Source organism: Rana temporaria, chromosome 12 (genome assembly GCF_905171775.1).
Source record: "Rana temporaria chromosome 12, aRanTem1.1, whole genome shotgun sequence".
NCBI lineage: Eukaryota > Metazoa > Chordata > Amphibia > Anura > Ranidae > Rana > Rana temporaria.
The window spans coordinates 71317429-71339518 of record NC_053500.1 but is presented as its reverse complement, the minus strand read 5'-3'; the positions used below and the strand labels follow the sequence as shown (position 1 = coordinate 71339518).

Genomic DNA, 22090 nt, shown 5'->3' with positions numbered 1-22090 from the left:
GAATGAGCCAGACCACTGCTACCTGGAAATATGCTGCCTGGAGAATCACTATAGCTGTCGCTAAACACATCCCTGACTGCTGCCTGGACCAGTGCTCTCTTCTGTGGACACTACTAAAAGCACAGGTAAGACTTTTTTTTACCCTTTCCGCAATATAATTTATTTTGGATTGTAATTCTAGGTATGTACATGCTATGTGTTAGAAATATGAAGAGCCTTCAAAAATGATAGGTTGCCAGGAAATTATATATGTAATGTATGCTCCTAGAATGCCTGATGGTGCTACTTGGATGTTGGGCATCTGTATGTGGCCAAGCTGTGTAACAGTCTCACACATGTGGTATCCCCATACTCAGAACGAGTAGCAGAATGTATTTTAGGGTGTAATTTTTGCTATGTACATGCTATGTGTTGGAAATATCTTATAAATGGACAACTCTGTGTAAAAAAAATTTTTTATTTTTTTTTCCACGTTTTCCCAAAACTTCTGGAAAAAAAATAACCGCTCAAAAGACTCATTATGCCTCATAGATTATACGTTGGGGTGTCTGCTTTCCAAAATGGTGTCATTTGTTGGGCAATTCCATTGTCCTGGTGCTCCAGGGCCTTCAAAAGTGTAATAGGTGGTTGAGAAATGAGATGTGCAATTTATGCTCGTAGATCGCCTGATGGTGCTACTTCAATGTTGGGCCTTTGTATGGGGCCAGGCTGTGTAAAAGTCCCACACATTTGGTATCCCCATACTCAGGAGGAGTTGCAGAATGTATTTTGGGGTGTAATTTGTTGTATGCATATGCTCTGTGAGAGAAATAGCCAGTTAATATGTCAATTTTGTAAAAAAAAAAAAAAAAAAAAAAAATCTTAATTTTGCAAAGAATTGTGGGAAAAAATTACAACTTAAAAAAAATCGCCATGCTACTTATTTAATACCTTGGAATGTCTACTTTCTAAAATTGGGTAATTTGGGGGGTATTTGTACTTTTCTGACTTGTTAGTATCTCAAGAAATTAGATAGGCCGTCAGTACTTCAAGTGTGATCAGATTGATCATTTTTCAGGGATTGGCACCATAGTTTGTAGACTCTATAACTTTCACAAAGACCAAATAATATACACCAATTTGGGTTATTTTTACCAAAGATATGTAGCAGTATAAATTTTGGCCAAAATGTATGAAGAAAAATTACTAATTTGCTAAATTTTATGATAAAAACAAAGAAAAAGGCAATTTTTCACAAAATTTACGGTCTTTTTTTGTTTATAGCGCAAAAAATAAAAAACCCACGAGTGATTAAATACCACCAAAAGAAAGCTCTATTTGTGTGAAAAAAAGGACGCAATTTTTATTTGGGTACAATGCTGCATGACTGAGTAATTGTCATTCAAAGTGTGAGAGCACCGAAAGCTGAAAATTGGTCTGGGTAAGAAGGGGGTTTAGAAGCACTGTATTGAAGTGGTTAAAAGAAAGTTACTTCTGTAATGTTAGGCTAGCCATAAATGGCCTGATCCAACACTTATAAACTAATAAAGCCAAAAACTGAGTACAAAAAGGAAAATACGTGAACAGAAGGAGACAAAATAGGTATTTAATAAAAAAAAAAACATTTTGGGGCTGGAACCTCTTTAAAATACCACTACAATGCACAGGAGCCCTGTGTGTCTTTTGGTCTGATTCAAGTCTGAATTTAGCCCAAAATTCGGGCTGAAATCGGACCGGATACAGTAAATGGAGAAGCACCGGACTCTTGCTGTGAGTCGCTGCATTCTATAGTGTGAACCCAGCCGGAAAGTGCATACTCTCGTTAAATTTGAGGGTATGTACATCCAAATCGGAGGAAGGATTTAGGAATTACAGCTCTTAAGAAAAGCCATCCCCCCTTTTTCAAGGGACCAAAAGTATTTGGACAATTTAATCAAAAGCCGTTTCATGGCCAAGCATGGGTTACTCCATTATTTCTTCATCAATAAAAGGTAAAAGGTCTGGAGTTTATTCTAAGTGTGGTAGTTGCATTTGGAATCTATTGCTGTGAACTTACATCATGCGTTTAAAAGGAGCTGTTCATGCAAGCAAAACTGGCCATTGTAAGGCTTCAAAAACAAAACAAATCAATCAGAGAGATGGCAGCAACATTAGGAGTGGCCAATTCAACAGTTTAATACATTCTGAGGAAAGAAAAATGCACTAGTGAGCTCAGCAACATAAAAAGGCTTGGAAGACAACGGTGGTGGATGATCGCCGGATCCTCTCTATGGTAAAGAAAAACCCATTCACAACATCCAGAAGCAGAACCCCGACAATAGAAAATCCAGATTTGACTTTGCCCAAAAAAAATCTAAAAAAGCCAGACCAGTTCTGGAAAAGCATTCTTTGGATGGATGAAACCAAGATTAATCTGTACATCAATGAAGGGAATAATAAACGTGTGGAGAAGGATTGGAACAGCTCATGATGCAAAGCACACAACGTCATCTGTAAAACATGGTGGAGGCTATGTGATGGCATGGGTATGCATGGCTTCCAGTGGCACTGGGTCATTGGTGTTGATTGATGTGACAGAAGACAGAAGCAGCTGGAAAAATTCTGCAGCGTTTAGAGATATACAGCTAGATTCAAGTAGAGCGCCTTAACTTTGCGGCGGCGTAGTGTATAGTGTTTACACTACGCCGCCGTAAGTTAGCGAGGCAAGTACATGATTCACAAAGTACTTGCCTGCTAAGTTACGGCGGCGTAGCGTAAATCGGGCGGGCGTAAGGGCGCCTAATTCAAATTCGGCTGAGGGGGCGTGTTTTATGTTAACGGGGGGTGACCTGACGTGATTGACGTATTTTACGAACGGCGCATGCGCTGTCCGTGTACATATCCCAGTGTGCATTGCAGCAAAGTACGCCGCACGGTCCTTTTGTTTTCGACGTGGACGTAAATCCATATTCACGGACAACTTACGCAATAAACGTAAAATTTTCAAATTTCGACGCAGGAACGACAGCCATACTTAACATTACTATTCCAGCTATTTGATGGAATAACTTTAGGCCTGAAAGTGCGTTACGTAAACGGCGTATCTTTACTGCGTCGGATAAGCGTATGTTCGTGAATCGGCGTATCTACTCATTTACATATTCTAGGCCGACCGCAATGGAAGCAACACCTAGCGGTCAGCCTAAAAATTACACTTTAGGATACGACAGTGTAAGACACTTACGCCGCTCGTATCTGAGCCTAATTTAAGCGTATCTGGTTTCCAGAATACACTTAAATTTGCGTCGGCGTAGATTCCGAGTTAGGTCGGCGTATCTACTGATACGCCGGCCTGTCTGTGAATCACCCCCATACTGTCAGCCCAGATTCAGCCAAACGCAAAAAAAAGTTGATTGTACGACGCTTCACAGTACAGATGGACAATGATCCAAAACACACTGCAAAAGCAACCCAGGAGCTTTTGAAGGAAAAGAAGTGGAATATTCTGCAATGACCGAGCCAATCACCTGATCTCAACCCAATTGAGCAAGCATTGATTTGCTGGAGGCAAAATTAAAGGCATAAAGACCCACAAAGAATAACTGAAGACAGCGGCAGTTAGAGCCCGACAAAGCATCAGAAAGGAGGAAAACCCAGTCGTTGGTACTGTCCATGGGTTCCAGACTTCAATCAGTGATTGCCAGTAAAGGATTCTCAACAAAATAATAAACATGTACATTTTATTTATGATTATATAAATTTGTCCAATTACATTTGAGCCCCTGAAAATGGGGGACTGTGTATAAAAACTAGGGTAGTCCTGCTACCACTTTAAGACCGAGTACAAGTAACGATACTTTTTTTCAAGTACTCGTCGATACCGATTCTTTTTTTAATGTCATGTGACAGTTCGACAGATGGGGACTGATAGGTGGCACTGACAGGTGGCTGGCACTGATAGGCAGCACTTATGGGCACTGACTGGTGGTTAGCACTGGTGGCTGGCAATGATAGGCGGCACTTATGGGCACTGACACTGATGGGCACTAATAGGTGGCACTGACAGGTGGCTGGCACTTATGGGCACTGATAGATGGCACTGATATGTGGCACTTATGGGCACTGATGGTTGGCACTTGTAGGCACCGACAGGTGTCTGGCACTGAAATGCTGCGAATGACACAGGATTTAGAATAAAAAAACACTATGCTGCAACGCCCATCATGGGACACCCTGCACTTGGCTGCAGTAAGCAGCAGCAGACGACATCTTGTTACACCTAGCCCGAGCTATATGAGCTGGGTGTAATAAGATGTCCGCTGCTGGCTTTCTGCAGCCGAGTGCAGGGTGTACCAAGATGGGCGTAGGGACGTTCAGCCGCTGACGGCGACCAAATGTGACAGCACTGGTCATCAATCCTGATGTGGCTGCACCCTACACCCCTGCCAGCTTACCAAGTTCCACTGCAGGTGAAGACTCTCTCTCCGTCCACCGACTGTGCCCGCCCTCTCCAGCCAGACTCTGCCCACACTTTCCTTCCACAGACTCTGCCCACACTTTCCTTCCACAGACTCTGCCCACACTTTCCTTCCACAGACTCTGCCCACACTTTCCTTCCACAGACTCTGCCCACACTTTCCTTCCACAGACTCTGCCCACACTTTCCTTCCACAGACTCTGCCCACACTTTCCTTCCACAGACTCTGCCCACACTTTCCTTCCACAGACTCTGCCCACACTTTCCTTCCACAGACTCTGCCCACACTTTCCTTCCACAGACTCTGCCCACACTTTCCTTCCACAGACTCTGCCCACACTTTCCTTCCACAGACTCTGCCCACACTTTCCTTCCACAGACTCTGCCCACACTTTCCTTCCACAGACTCTGCCCACACTTTCCTTCCACAGACTCTGCCCACACTTTCCTTCCACAGACTCTGCCCACACTTTCCTTCCACAGACTCTGCCCACACTTTCCTTCCACAGACTCTGCCCACACTTTCCTTCCACAGACTCTGCCCACACTTTCCTTCCCCAGACTCTGCCCGCCCTCTCCAGCCAGACTCTGCCCGCCCTCTCCAGCCAGACTCTGCCCGCCCTCTCCAGCCAGACTCTGCCCACACTTTCCTTCCCCAGACTCTGCCCGCCCTCTCCAGCCAGACTCTGCCCGCCCTCTCCAGCCAGACTCTGCCCGCCCTCTCCAGCCAGACTCTGCCCGCCCTCTCCAGCCAGACTCTGCCCGCCCTCTCCAGCCAGACTCTGCCATCACTCCCCCGCCCTCCCCAGCCACTGACTTCTCCCGCCCTCTCCGGCCACTGACTCTACCCTAAAAAAAAAAAATCGGGTGAAGCATCAGGAGCATTTGCGCGAGTACAAGTACTCGTGAAAATGCTCGGTATCGGTCCCAATACCGATACTAGTATCGGTATTGGGACAACCCTAATAAAAACAGTTGCGGTTCCTAAAATTTGTACTTGATATTTATGTTCAACCCCTTGAATTAAAGCTGAAAGTCTGCACTTCAAATTCATTTGGATGGTTTTGTTTTAATTTTATTCTAGTAGCATACAGAGCCAAAAGTAGTAAATATGGACCCAACTGTATATGTAAATCTTGACTTTTCCCAGAAAACTGTTTGGTCCCACCCTCACCTCTTCAATTAACTCTTTAACATAAAAGGGCAGCATAAAATACGTTTTAGGAAGTGAAAGGAAGCATGGCCAAGCACAACTTACACAGGGAAGTTAGAAAATTGCAGTCTTCAGCTGCAAAAAAACTCAGGACCTGAAATTTATATAGCAATGTTTGTTTGCACAGCACTTTACAAAATAGAAAATACAGTTACAACACAATGTGCTCTTGAAAACGTACAAAATTTGACTGAATTTAACTCCAGCATTTGCATTTTTATATCATATACACTGCTCAAAAAAAAAAAAAAAAACGCGCAGGTTCATCCTTTGCACATGTGACAGATGTGAAAAGGGTCTGTAGAAGCCGTGGAGAACGTTATGCTACCTGTAACTTTGTTCAGCATGACCGGTTTTGGTGGTGGGTCAGTGATGGTCTGGGGAGGCATATCCATGGAGGGACGCACAGACCTCTACAGACTAGACAATGGCACCCTGACTGCCATCAGGTATCGGAATGAAATCCTTGTTCCCATTGTCAGACCATACACTGGTGCAGCGAGTCCTGGGTTCCTCCTGGTGCACAACAACGCCCGGCCTCATGTGGCGAAAGTATGCAGCCAGTTCCTGGAGGATGAAGGAATTGATATCATTGAATGGTCCCCACGCTCGCCTGACCTAAATCCAATAATACACTGGGACAATCTGGGACATTATGTTTCAGTCCATCCTAGAGCTGCACGATTCTGGCCAAAATGAGAATGGCAATTTTTTTTGCATAGAATGAAGATCACGATTCTCTCACGATTCTCATGGCGTAAAATCTTATACAAAAAAAAAAATAGGCTAACTTTACTGGCTAGAAAGGTGAATACCTCCAAAAAAAATTGATTTTAAGGGCAATGAAAGCAATATACAAAAATATATAGAAAAAAATATATAATATTTAATTTACTTTACAAAAGCTTTACAAGAATATATAACAAAAACTATAGCAAATTTGTTTGCATGATATATAAACCATGCAGATCATAAATAAAACATATACAAGAAATAACAGTACATGAATACAACGAATGAATGATGTAGTGAACCTCGAGAACCCAAAGGGGGTCAAGGGTAAATGCGGAAAACGGTTTCAAAGCGTTTCGACTTGTGAGTTTACACTAGGTGTCTTCATCAGGAAAAAGACAGTATTCCTGCAATTAAGAACAAACAGACAAATAACACATGTACTTGGTACAGATGATCAAAACATGATAAATAATCATACATTAATGAAAAACAAGAATTAGTTATACAAAAATGCAAAAAACAAATACCAAAAGAAAAAATGACTTACAGGTGCATGCGTCTGTCATCCAAGCAAAAGAAAAGAGATCCATTCCCCTCCTCCAATCGAACCCGCATCAGTCTCCCTCCACACACTGGTGGACGTCCACAGCAAAGAAAGCTCAGAGTGAATAAACAGAAGTTTATTCTAAACAAATGCCATAAACAAAAGAAATTTCCAAGGAGTTTATCCCAGAAAAGGACTTATGCAGAATTGAGAATGTGTGCAAAATTACCTAAAAATGGAAAAAGGAAGAGCTAAAAAATAGCCAAACAACCTCCCAAATAAAAAGTATCATATAAAGCAGAAGAATAAATGCACTGCAAGGAGCCCCATGGACAAAGACTTACCATGAAATGGACACGCCTCTTGGGGGTGGGATTTTAGGGGTATATAGGACAACACCAGGTAAGCTCATTTGCCATTCACTCCTGGACACTGTAGCGCATGGGTCTGTCCTTAGACCATCCAGCTACTCCTGGCCATTACTGCCCGACCTTCCATTTCATGGTAAGTCTTTGTCCATGGGGCTCCTTGCAGTGCATTTATTCTTCTGCTTTATATGATCCTTTTTATTTGGGAGGTTAATTCACTCTGAGCTTCCTTTGCTGTGGACGTCCACCAGTGTGTGGAGGGAGACTGATGCGGGTTCGATTGGAGGAGGGGAATATATATCTTTTATTTTGCTTGGATGACAGACGCATGCACCTGTAAGTCATTTTTTCTTTTGGTATTTGTTTTTTGCTTTTTGCATTTTTGTATAAATAATTCTTGTTTTTAATATCATTAAGATCATTAATGTATGATTATTTATCATGTTTTGATCATCTGTACCAAGTACATGTGTTATTTGTCTGTTTGTTCTTAATTGCAGGAATACTGGGCCAGATCCACAGCCAGCCGCAACTTAAATATTCCCATTTAAGTTACACTGCCTTGTAAAAGCAGCCCTAATTTTGCGTTTGCAAACTAATACTTACGGAGAAAAAACTAAGCGTAAAAGCTTTGTGGATCTCCGTAAGTGCTAATTTGCATACCCGAAGCGGCATTTCGATGAGAAATGCCCCCAGCGGCGGCCGAGGTACTGCATCCTAAGATCCGACAGTGTAAGTCCCTTACACATGTCGGATCTTCTCCCTATCTTTTGGAAACTGATTCTGTGGATCAGTTCCAAAGATAGAAACAGGGATACGACGGCGTATCAGTAGATACGCCGTCGTATCCCTTTTGTGGATCTGGCCCACTGTCTTTTTTCTGATGAAGACACCTAGTATAAACTCACAAGTCGAAACAGTTTTCTGCATTTACCCTTGACCCCCTTTGGGTTCTCGAGGTTCACTACATCATTCATTCATTGTATTCATGTACTGTCATTTCTTGTATATGTTTTTATTTATGATCTGTATGGTTTATATATCATGCAAACAAATTTGCTATAGTTTTTGTTATATATTCTTGTAAAGCTTTTGTAAAGTAAATTAAATATTATATATTTTTTCTATATATTTTTGTATATTGCTTTCATTGCCCTTAAAATCCCATTTTTTTGGAGGTATTCACCTTTCTATATACTCGGGATGGTGGCAATGCTCATGTCAGACTGATGGGAGTAACCTTTTTTCAAACTTTACTGGCTAGTTTTTTCTCCCCAAAAAATTGCATTTAAAAAGACTGCTGTGCAAATACAGTGCAACATAAAATATTGCAACAATCGCCATTTTATTCTCTAGGGCAGTGTTTCTCAACTCCAGTCCTCAAGACGCCCCAACAGGTCATGTTTTCAGCCTTTCCATCATTTTGCACAGGGGATTTAATCAGTTTCACTGCCTTAGTAATTACCACAGCCATTTCATCTGAGGGAAATCCTGAAAACATGACCTGTTGGTGCGCCTTGAGGACTGGAGTTGAGAAACACTGCTCTAGGGTCTCTACTAAAAAATGATATAATGTTTGGGGGTTCCAAGTAATTTTCTAGCAAAAAAATAATGATATTAACTTAAAAAAGAGCTGTCAGAAAAAGGTTTGGTGTTTAAGTGGTTAAACGTTCCTTTGATGTAAAAGTCAATGTTTAGACTTAACTTTCCACTGATAAAGAATGTTTTCAAAACTTGGCAGGCTGCCCAGACTGACTTTTAGCTGAGAGCAGACAGGAAATTCTTTGCATACCAAAGTGCAGAGAGAAAATTATTTTCATGTCAAAGATCATGAAACCCTGTGTCAAGAATTGCAATGGGAAAAAGATTGCGATAACGATTCTTGACGATTAATCGTGCAGCTCTAGTCCATCCAATGCTGCCAGGTTGCACCGCAGTCTGTGTAGGAGCTCAGTGGTGCCCTGGTCAAGATCTGTGAGAAAATACCCCAGGACACAATTCGTGTTCATTAGGAGCATGCCCTGACATTGTCAGGCATGCATACAAGCACGTGGGGGCCATACAAACTATTGAGGACCATTTTGAGATGCTGCAATAACATTTTTAGCAAAATGGACTAGCCTGCTGCATACATTTTTTCACTTTGATTTTCGGGGTGTCTTTGAATTCAGCCCCCTGTAGGTTGATCATTTTCATCAAACAATGTGGCATCCTTTCTTTCCTAACATATTACCCAGTCCATATCAGTATAGATATCAAGCATATTTTTCCCCATTGAAACTTGGTGTTTTCAAAGTGTTCCTTTAATTGTCAGGTCCGTGACAGGTTTACATTAAATGCATACCTAAACAATGCAGGTTTCTGTTGAGAAACCCTGTACATTATATGTGTAGCCACAGACACAAACAAAAGGATGATCAAGCAAACCTACTTGTGACCTTGTTTTCAGACTTTCAGCCTAGCAGCAGCTAGCAAGTTTCACTATCACTAATCTGACTTTGGAAATCACATCAGCAAAAGCTTCCCGACATCTGCTGATCCACCCTTTCTCCAGCAACTGCAGAAGAGTTGTCTCATCTCGCACTCAAAAAACGGCGTATGCTCACTCTGCTTACCAACAGTTCACGTAACTCATAAAGAGCAAGCAATGGCCGCAGTATACACTGGAGTACTGACGCACAGTTGTCTGTGATGGTGACAGTTTTTCTGATGGCAAAGCATGCACATTGGGTAAACACCCTACTGTTCTCTTATAATGGCATTCCACCTGGAGACATGTCTCAATATCCAGCAGATGTACCAGTCTTTCCTGATAAACTGTGCAGAGCAAAGACACAGCCAAAAATAAACCTGGCTTGTCTTTTACTTACCCCATTAAACTTGGCATACAAAGCATGCCAAAGCACATTAAAGGGTCACTAAAGGAAAACATTTTTTTTGCTGAAATGACTGTTTATTGGGTATAGAGACATAAAAGTTAACGGATTGCTTTTAAAAATGATTAAAAATTGAATTTAATCTATCATATAATGTGCCTCTAGTTTCACTTTCGGTTTTAAAGGTACATACATGAAGTTCCGGGTGAGAGGTGAGTCGGGAAGACTCACAGAACAAAAACAAACAAATCCAGGGCAGTGTTTTGTTTTTAAAATGAATCGGATTGGTTCTGAGGAGTTTTAGACACACAGTAATGACAGCTTAGACCACTGTGAAAATCTCCCAGTACCATGGTTATAAGGAAACAGGCAACCAGGAAGTGTGGAGATCACAGCAGAATTACAGCTACTTCAAAGCAAACACGAACAATGAGGACATGAAACCAGTACTGCAGTAAGGTAAAGGAAGCTATTTAGCTAAAAAAAAAATTCCTTTAGTGACCCTTTAAGGATAAGATCTCACAGAAACACAAGCCAATCATCTCAGGAGTGTATACAGTCAATCATCATAGTAAAGCCTCGTACACACCATTGGTTGAACAAAAAAACAACTGACAGCTAAGCTCAGGTTGGAGCCACAGTACCAACAATCCAATGTCAGTATAGTACTGTGATCTCCCCTGCTGAGCTATTGTGTTCCGTCAGGGAGACGCGCGCCCCCACTCCCCGTCAAAACACTCCGGTCAGCGCTCTCAAATACTGGCTGAGAGCGCTGAACGCATGAACGGTCATGAACCTTCGACAAAGGCCCACCAAACCTGCTTTCTGTTGGACCGGCTGCTACACACACGGGCCGAATGTTGGACGGTTTCTATTGAACTAGCTGATGCCGGCTGACATGCGGCCCATGAGTACTAGGCTTTAGTCTGTCCTTCACAGATGTAGCCAATAAGGCCAAGTATTGTCATTGCAAAGCTACCTGAAAAGATCAATCATGCGATATAGCCAGACATGGCCATTTCAGTTACCTTTTTTCCCCCCCCCCGAGATCTTCCCCTCAGACCTTTCTTCACTGATGGTGCTGTCAATATCACTTGATCTGTAATATAAAACATGATAAAGAAAAAGGGTCAATATCCTTCAATTTTGTTTGCAACTATGAACTAAGTGCTGCTAGCTGATGAGTTTCTGGTATTAGAGCAGCCAGGGAATGGATGCAGGAATAAAGTGCATTTTATTTGCCCCCATTGGTCACAGTGGTCAAGTGACCTCTCATAAAAGTCCCCTGGTTATCGGACATGATCACTAATCAAACATCACTTTTTCCGAAAAAATGTGTAACCTATAGAAAATAATGTTTGGTTGTTATGAACGGTCCCAAAAGCATCTCGAACTAGTCAAACAAATACTTAACATACAAATATGCAGATTATCATATAAATATTAGTCTACTGAGAGCTTAATATTTCAGCCCTGCAAGAATGCATGCAGGTCATTCCACCAGTTTTATACATATAGATATTTTGACAGAGAATTCCCAGGTACCCCAAACCATGAGAGGAGCAGTCTAATTCTTCATGTTGCATATTTAATTCATACAGCGTTATATTTATATAGCTGAATTATAACCTGATAGTGGTAAATTTATGAGCTAAGAACTGCAGCATGGGCATCTAATCACTGAATTTCCAGGTGGCAATCTGACCCATTTAAGTTTTGTTATAATGAACAGTTTTCAGTGGACTGCTCCTTTAAATAAAAAAATATTAATTTGCAAATAAGTATTATCTGCAAATTTTTTGGGGATGTCTGCACCCCTGACAGTGACAACATTTGTGAGGTGTCTTCACCCTTTCTAATTCAAATTCATTCACTTCCTGTCACATAGCCAAACAGGAAGTGAGGGTAAATCCTTACTATCTTTTCTTGGGGACACAGATCAATCTAAATAGTGGGGTGACACAATTAGGGCTGAAAAAAACAAATCAAACATACCGTAATCAATTATAAAATAGGTAACTATTTTCATGAATCTATTAGTTGGCATTAGTAATACAGCATGCAATATTTGTTTACATATCAGGAAACATAGTGCAGCACACCTACAGCTCAGTGCATCGTCCATACATGTCAGTCAGTGCCTGAGAACTTGTGAATGAGAAAAGAGTAAATACCTCATAGGAGTCGTGCAACACTGCACCCATTTCCTTAGTTTCTGTTATTAGAATTGCAAATTATTAATTTGTATTCATTAATTTGGGCCAAAATTTATACTCCTACATATGTTTGGTAAAAATAACCCAAATCCAGGCATGTACTGGCCATTGGGACTACAGAAAGTTTCCCGGTGGGCCAATGGCTCAGTGGGCCGGTTTCAGTGGCAGCCTGTCAAAGTAATGGCTGCACAGCTCGCCCTCCACTTCATGCAGTGATGTGGGAAGGATGAGAAAAATACAGAGGAGAATAAATAAAAATAATAAAAGAGGTGAGTGAGCACTTCTTATGTAATGCTACTTATGTTTTTTTGCACAATTGCGTATAGTTTATATACTGTTTTAATGCTTGTTTGCAAAATTAAAGTGGGCCGGTCTGGATGAAGTCCAGGGCCAAATTTTTGTTTCAGTCCAGCCCAAATCAGTGTAAATTATTTGGTCTTTGTGAAAGTTATAGTCTACAAGCTATGGTTCCAATCATTGAAAATTGATCACACCTGATGTACTTAAGGCCCATCTCATTTTGTGAGACACTAACAAGCCAGGAAAGTACAAATACCTGCCAAATTACCCCTTTTTGGAAAGTAGACATTCCAAGGTATTTATTTAGAGGCATGGTGAGTTTTTAGAAGTTATTTTTTCCCTCAATCCTTTGAAAAATTAAGATTTTTTTTTTTCCTCACAAAATTGTCATTATAACAGGTTATTTGATTTCTCTCACATGGCATGTGCATACCACACATTACACCCCAAAAGACATTCTGATACCCCGACTGAGTATAGCAATACCACGTGTGAGACATTTACACAGCATTGCCACATACAGAGGCCCAACATTGAAGTAGCACCTTTAGGCGTTCTAGGAGCATAAATTACACATCTCATTTCTCAACCACCTCAATTACACCTTTGAAGGCCCTAGAGCACCAGGACAATGGAAATGCTAACAAAATGACCTAATTTGGGAAAGAAAAAACCCCAATGTATAATCTATGAGGCATAATGAGTATTTTGAATGGTTAATGTTTTTCCAGAAGTTTTTGGAAAATGTGAAAAAAAAAAAAAAAAAGGAAAACGCATGTTTTATTTTTACACAAAGTTGTCCATTTATAAGATATTTCAAACACATAGCAAAAATTACATCCCAAAATCAGGGCTGTGGAGTCGGTAGATAAATGTTCCGACTCCTCAGTTTTATGTACTTCCGACTCCCGACTCCGACTCCTCTGTATTAATATGCGAATGTATTTTATACATTCCTTGAGGGAAAGAAACGCAACCTACCACAGGACTACTGGCTGGGAAGCCAACAGTATACTGTATTGCACAGTTTAAGCAAAAGACAAACACAATGAAAACAATCAAGTTGCTGGATAGTAGCAGCAGGCATAAACATCAGGAACAGGATCTTTACCAGTTCAAAAATACAAACCACATTATTTGGTTGTTTTAGAACAAAAACAAAGCTTATCTATAATGAACCAAAAACAAAATCTGTAAAACCTAGAAATGGTTTATATTAATCTTGAAATGTAGTTATAGGCTTAGCAAATGCAAATCAATTCAATGTAGAGTTCTAAGGAAGAGAATTGCCTCTGCCAGATCCTCTTTCATAGAGGCTCTTAAGTCAGACTTTATTATTTTTAGGGCTGAAAATAATCTTTCGACACTGACTTGGGTGGGTGGCATTGCAGTAACTATTCTGGCCACATCACTAACGATCTCTGGATAAACAAGGATGGCTTCTTCAACAGTAAGTTTTGATGAGCGATACTTTTCAACTTCTTTCAGTGCTTTATAAAACTCCTGTTGGAATTTTTTTATTTGGACACTTACTGGTTCTCCAACATGCGTTCCCTGTAAAAGCAGAACACAACACTATGGAAAGTATAAGTATTGCAGCTCCTAATTGTGCGTTGCGTGCCATATAGTGAAGCACATGAAAAGCATGCTTCTTCACGGTCACTTAACGTGTTCGTTTTGCGGTTACGTGAGGCACTGCATGCATTGGTCTTTATTCTTACAGTAGAGAAGTCATTAATTATAACTTTTTGTGAATTGGGACATTTAAACTTGCTTTTTTTTTTTTTTTATTCCAATCTAAATTTAGTAGGAGTCGGAGTCGGTGCATTGTTTGCCGACTCCGACTCCAGGTACCCAAAATTTCCCCCGACTCCGACTCCACAGCCCTGCCCAAAATACATCCTGCTACTCCTCCCGAGTATAGAGATGCCACATGTGTACCACAGTCTGGCCCCATACAGGGGCCCAACATTGAAGTAGCACCTTCAGGGTTTCTAGAAGCATAAATTACACATCTAATTTCCTGAAAACCTATCACATTTTTGATGGCCCTTCATATTTCTAACACATAGCATGTACATACCAAGAATTACACCCCAAAAAACATTCTGCTGAGCAAAGGGTAAACAAAAGATTACTTGTGGTTTTATTAGTGCAGTTGTCCACAGGAGGAGATCCCTGATCCAGGCACCAGGCAGGGACGTGGTCAGCGACAGGTGAATGAAATTGTCCAGGCAGCAATATTGTCCATAGTCCGTACAGGCAGGGATACTGTCTATCTATAGTCCAGGGTCAGTGCAGGTAGAGATGACAGCAGTGCCAAAATATTGGTCCTGGTAGTAAGCAGAAACAAAGCCCATAGTACAGATAGCAGGCCAGGAAAGAATGGGGACAAGAAGGCGTAGATATACCCAGTTTCTGGGTCACAAAGTTTGTAGAGTTTAACCCCATATGGGGCCCTTTTGGTGGGGATAAACTGTTTGATGTTCAGCTTGCTTGTGAATTTAACAAGGGACTCATCGATGGAGATATTTGGGCCAGGGGTATATAAAACTGGGGGAATTTTTCTAAGAAATAATTTAAAAGTGGCCAAATTTAAAAAAACTTGTCAAAAGCTCGGTCATTTCAGAAAGGGCACTGGGTGTTTTCGTTATAGTGGAGGAACTGCATAATCGTAAGGTTTATTGACCTTGGCATAATGGATGAGAAGATTGGCATGTGGTGGATGAGATTGGTGGACCAGTAGGCGTATAATTTGTTTTTGTGAGTCCCATATTAAAAGTTAGGCCCAAAAAATGTTTTAATGTCCTCCACGGTAAGTTCTCTCCACTCAAAAGGACCGGCGTAACTAGAACCAGGGTTGCTTACTATGAACTCCTGTGCATAGAGGTTGCACTGGGCCACGATGGACGATCGTAGGTCTTGAGTAAAAATGTAATGAAAAACAAATCAAGAAGGGAAAAAATATTGGTACCCGGATAGACATTGAAAGGGGGGAAATGTTTGCTGCTCCAGAATTAGGGGAAAGCCACAGGGGGTTTTGAAGGGTATAGGGAAGGCTGGCATGGGCCCTTTCCCTTTGGGGCTGAGGTGATACCTCACTAGTGCTTGGCCTTTGTTGCAGTGGTACTCTCGTGGAAGGCACTGGTGGAGGTGAAGTGCACTGAGCTGCTGGTAGTAGGCTGCCACTCAATGCCAGAATGCCTTCTTTTCATGGGCACATGTTCCTCTTCCTCCCATTCTGTAGCAGACCCACTGCTTAAAATACAGAATCAGAAATCGGACTGAGGCTCAGAGAGCTTCCTGCTGCTCTCGTCGCTCAGGCGTAAAAGCTGGAATGCCTCTTTGCTGGAAAAATATTTTTACGCCATACAGGTGACTGCGGTGCGATAGGGAAACTAGGACAGATGTGGCTGCACTGTTGGGTGCTGGCGAGGGTGCACTGATGTGCATTAATGCCCTACGGCTGCACTGATGAGGATCCACTGATAGGGTGGCACTGATGAGAACTCACTTATGGGCACCAAATGTGCACTATTGGGCATTGTAGTGGCACTTATGAGCACAGGTGGCACCCACTGGCACTGTAGTGGCACCGATGGCACAGACAAGCACTGTAGTGGTACTGATGGGCATAGGTGGCACTGATGGGCACTGTAGTGGCACTGATGGCACAGATGAGCACTGTGGTGGAACTGATGGGCACATGTGCCCCTGTAGTGGCTCTGTGGAGGCACTAATGTAGCACTGCTAGGCACTACCGTATTTATCTGGGTATTGTGCGCTCCGGCGTATAGCGGGACCTGCATTCCTGTAAAAAAAAAAAAACATTTTAGTACTTACAGTTTTGGTGTCTTGCGCGGCAGCCTCGTCGGGTCCAGGGGCAGTCTGCGGCTTCGGGTGTCCTCTTCGTCGGGTCCGGCGTCCTTCTGCGGTGTCCTCCCCGCGCCGAGTTTGAACACTGCGCCGGCATATACCGAGCACAGTACACTCGGGTATAGTCGGGCAGGCTCGGCTACTCTCGCGCTCACGTCCTGGATGTCCTGTACGTCCAGGACGTGAGCGCGAGAGGAGCCGAGCCTGCCCGACTATACCCGAGTGTACTGCGCTCGGTATATGCCTGCGCAGTGTTCAAACTCTGCACGGAAAAGCGAGTATCGGCGTATATCGCGCACCCACGATTTTGCCCCGATTTTCAGGGCAAAAAAGTGCGCGGTATACGCCGATAAATACGGATTCTACCGCAGCTAAAAGCACACAATGCTTTCTTACAGCCCCCTTCACACACTGCATTTAGCAGCAGTTTCGTTACCTGCGGTTTGGTGCAGATAGAAAAAATAGAATTGACTGCGTCCATGAAACTTTTGGTGCAGCTATCTGCACATAACTGCAGGTAAATCGCAGTGCACTGTGTCAGCTGCGTTTGGTATAAATCTTGAGGGGAAACTCCACGCCAAATTTTAAGTAAAAAAACGGCATGGGTTCACCTCCAAGAGCATACCAGGCCCTTAACCACTTAACGCCCGCCGCACGACTATTTACGTCCGCAAAATGGCACGGACAGGCAGAAGGGCGTATATATACGTCCTTGCCTTCTAGCGGGTGGGGGGTCCGATCGCCCCCCCCCTGCTGCGTGCGGATTCCCTCGGGGAGCGATCCGGGACGACGGCGCGGCTATTCGTTTATAGCCGCTCCGTCGCGATCGCTCCCGGGAGCTGAAGAACGGGGAGAGCCGTATGTAAACACGGCTTCCCCGTGCTTCACTGTGGCGGCGCATCGATCGTGTCATCCCCTTTATAGGGGAGACACAATCGATGACGTCAGACCTACAGCCACACCCCCCTACAGTTGTAAACACACACTAGGTGAAGCCTAACAAGTTCAGCGCCCCCTGTGGTTAACTCCCAAACTGCAACTGTCATTTTCACAATAAAGAATGCAATTTAAATGCATTTTTTGCTGTAAAAATGACAATGGTCCCAAAAATGTGTAAAAATTGTCCGAAGTGTCCGCCATAATGTCGCAGTCACGAAAAAAAAACGCTTATCGCCGCCATTAGTAGTAAAAAAAAATAATAATAAAAATGCAATAAAAATATCCCCTATTTTGTAAACGCTATAAATTTTGCGCAAACCAATCGATTAACGCTTATTGCGATTTTTTTTTTACCAAAAATAGGTAGAAGAATACGTATCGGCCTAAACTGAGGGAAAAAAAAAAATAATATATGTTTTTGGGGGATAATTATTACAGCAAAAAGTAAAAAATATTGCATTCTTTTCAAAATTGTCGCTCTATTTTGTTTATAGCGCAAAAAATAAAAACCGCAGAGGTGATCAAATACCACCAAAATAAAGCTCTATTTGTGGGGAAAAACGGACGCCAATTTTGTTTGGGAGCCACGTCGCACGAGCGCGCAATTGTCTGTTAAAGCGACGCAGTGCCGAATTGTAAAAACGCCTTTGGGCATTTAGCAGCATATTGGTACGTGGCTTAAGTGGTTAAGTCTGCTATGGATTTTAGGGGGAACCCCTACGCTGAAAAAAAAGGCATGGGGGACCCCCCACAATCCATACCAGACCCTTATCCAAGCACACAACCCGGTCAGTCAGGAAAGGGGGTGGTGACGAGCGAGCGCCCCCCCTCCTGAACCGTACCATGCCGCATTCCCTCAACATGGGGGGGTGGGTGCTATGGGGCAGGGAGCGCCCTGCGGCTCCCGCCGCCCCAAAGCACCTTGTCTACCATGTTGATGGGGACAATTGCCTCTTCCCGACCACCCTGGCCATTGGTTGTTGGGGTTTGCAGGTGGGGAGCTTATCGGAATCCGGGATCCCCCTTTAATAAGGGGGCCCCCAGATCACGGCCCCCCCACCCTAGGTGAATGATTATGGGGGTGCATCGTACTCCTATCCATTCACCTGGAGAAAAAAATAAAATAAAACCACTACACGGGTTTTAAAAGTCATTTATTAGGCAGCTCCGGGGGTCTTCTTCCGACTTCAGGGGTCTCTTCTTCTGCCGGGCTTCTCTGCCATCTTCTTGCAGCTCTTTTACTAGTAGGGGCCTGGTCTTCTGCGTTGTCTTCTACCCTCTAAAAGAGCTGCAAGAAGAAAGCGGAGAAGGCCGACAGAAGAAGAGACCCCCGAAGTCGGAAGAAGACCCGGGAGCTGCCAATTAAATTACTTTTAAAACCTGTGTAGTGTGTTTTTATTTTATATTTTTTTCCTCCAGGTGAATGTGTAGGGGTATGATGTACCCCACACTCATTCACCTAGGGTGGGGGGGGGCCGGGATCTGGGGGCCCCCTTATTAAAGGGGGCTTCCGATTCAGCTAAGCTTTCCACCTGCGAACCCCCGACAACCAACGGCCAGGGTTGTCGGGAAGAGGCCCTTGTCCCCATCAACATGGGGACAAGGTGCTTTGGGGTGGGGGGGGCACAGGGCTCCCCCCTGCCCCAAAGCACCCACCCCCCCATGTTGAGGGCATGCGGCCTGGTTTGGTTCAGGAGGTGGGGGGGGGGCTTGCTCATCCCCACCCCCTTTCCCGATGACCAGGCTGCGTGCTTGGATAAGGGTCTGGTATGGATTTTGAGGGGACCCCCACACAGTTTTTTGGGCGTAGGGGTTCCCCTTAAAATTCATAGCAGACCTAAGGGCCTGGTATTCTCTTGGAGGGGAACCAATGCCGTTTTTGTATTTAAAATTTGGCATGGAGTTGCCCCTCATGATTCATACCATACACAGTGCCTGGTATTTGCAGGGGTCCAAGTCAGATCCCCGTTCAATATTGTGCCACGGCTAAACGCAACTAATCGCACTGTACAAATGCAGCTGATCGCTGTGCCTGGAGTCTTGAATTTCAGCAGAAAATAAACATGCTTTTAACTGCGGGAGAATAGCCATCCGTGTGAAAGGGGCCTTAGACTCTGCGCCCTGGGGAATCTTCTGCTCTAGTTCCCTGTCCAGGAACCTGGCTGCGACCCTCAGAACCTTCGACCCTCAGCAGTCAGCCGTTGGGTTCACAACCTCCACGGTGCTCTCCTTGTCACTTGGTCCTGCAGGTGACCTGACACTTATAGCGATAATCTGCTGTTTTTGTACTATAAAGGGATAATTCTTGGGGGGGGGGGGGCTTAACCCTATCATGACAGGTGATACAAAAAGCATGCTGCTGCTACTAAATGTCTTAGTAACAGCCAGGCACAGGTAGCTTGTATCAAGCTACCAGCCTATGACAACTGAGTGTCATGCATAATGTTCTATTACAGTCCTGTCCAAAAATATGCAAAACGGTTTTAGGTCTAATTTTGATCCGAGTCTGGTGATATGTATCAGATTTACCGTCTAATAGTATATATACTTTATCTCTTCTGTCTGTTATTCTCAGAGTGTATTCGCTATGTTGTTCCTCAATCATGTATCTGTTTTTTTATTTTACCACTGCATATGGATATTCGAGAATAAATTGTCTTTTTTTTAAATTGTACATTAAAATAAAATAAAATTATACACCACCCTTTTTGCTGAGGTAGCTATCCGATTAAAATCAATTAATCAAAACAATAATCGTCCAACTGATGGATTATGAAAATGATTGTAAATTGCAGCCCTAGACACAATTGTATTCACAAGAACTTTAGTCCAGACACACAAATTACAATTTAGAGAGCACTATCAATAGGGTCTGCGTCTCTCATCAGACATATAAAAGGAACACTTGTTATATGTAGCCCTTCCCAGCAATAATCAGGACCTTTAACCCCAGGCTATAAACACTATTCACAGGTCTGGCAAATCTAGAAAGCCTCAAATGTTTGGCACAAAATGTTCAAAGCATAAACCGAGCATGTTCCACGCCCCAGTAATTATGAGTAAAACAAATACTTTCATACTGAATGTTGGGTTGCATTATGATCCGACAAGCACTATGCAATGACACCGCCACTTTACATAGATCTGCAAAACCAACCTAAAAAAACAACAATCACTCGACTTTACTGAAAGTGAAGAGTCAATCAGCAGTTTACAAGAAAGCGGTCAATTTGGGAGACCCCCTCTTCCCCTGCTCATAAATTTCCCAAACTTCTATGCATAAATGCATAAGCTCAATTTTTTTTTTATATACTAGATTTACCATAAGCAGACCCAGACTTTTCCACCTTGAGTCAACTATTACTAGCTTATACATCACAATAAGAAGGCCGGACATCATGACTGCAAGAGACACACTGGCTTGTGAGTGAATGACTGAAAAGCCATTCTGCCTAACCCTAAACACAGCCTGTGTCAGAACAATTAGAAGATCAGGGCAAATGGTCAGCCTGCAATGATAGCAGCTCAGTTCTAGGTGTACAGACCAAAAGAGGAAACCCGCCATTGCGCAACCAGACAGATTTCTTGTAGAGTGGCGGTATGGAAACAATATACATGGGTATTGAATAGGGTTGTCCCGATACCACTTTTTTAGAACCAAGTACAAGTACCGATACTTTTTTTTCATGTACTCGCCGATACCGATTCTTTTTTTTAAATGTGTCCCCAAATGCAGCCATGTGTCCCCACAAATGCAGCCATGTGTCCCCATAAATGCAGCCATGAGTCCCCACAAATGCAGCCATGAGTCCCCACAAATGCAGCCATGAGTCCCCACAAATGCAGCCATGAGTCCCCACAAATGCAGCCATGAGTCCCCACAAATGCAGCCATGAGTCCCCACAGAGAAAGCCAAGCCCCCCCCCCCCGCCTAGTTGATCAGCGCGGGGAAAATTACAGCTTTCATTTGAATAGCTGTGTGTTCCTCGCCGCGCCTCGTCATATATAGCCCCTCCCCCTCATCCGGGCACTTTGATAGACAGGTCACCTATCCAATCCTGGGATGGGTGACCTGTCTATCAAAGTGCCCGGACAATGGGGAGGGGCTATATATGATGAAGCGCGGCACACACAGCTATTCAAATGAAAGCTGTAATGTTCCCCGCGCTGATCGACTAGACGGCGATGGTGGCGGGGGGGGGGGGCTTGGCTTTCTCTTTGAGGACTGCTCTGTTCCACTCTCTGCCCCCTCTCCACCCGATCTCTGCCCGCTCTCTGGAAAAAAAGTATCGGTGAAGCATCGGGAGCATTTGCGCGAGTACAAGTACTCATGCAAATGCTCAGTATCGGTCCCGATACCGATACTAGCATCGGTATCGGGACAACCCTAGTATTGAATATGATTCGATTATGACTTTCGGATTGAAAGCGCTCATGAATAGGGCCCTCCTAACACTCTTATATTGCAACTTTACTGCCTCCCTTTATATTGTAAAGCTTTGAGCAAACTGTTGATGCTACATAAATCCTGTACTGTCAAATATTAATAATAAAAATAAATACAACAGAAAAGAACCTGATATGAAAG

The 22090-nt window shown here is 43.2% G+C and overlaps 1 long non-coding RNA gene across 1 annotated transcript in view; it reads right to left on the bottom strand.

Annotated features, from left to right (window-relative positions):
• Positions 1-11209: 11209 nt before the first annotated feature.
• LOC120918205 overlaps positions 11210-22090 on the bottom strand; it is a 102970-nt gene continuing 92089 nt past the window's right edge. Inside the window, exon 2 of the long non-coding RNA XR_005744351.1 lies at positions 11210-11270. This is a non-coding gene — a long non-coding RNA (uncharacterized LOC120918205). The remainder of the gene's footprint in view (positions 11271-22090) is intronic.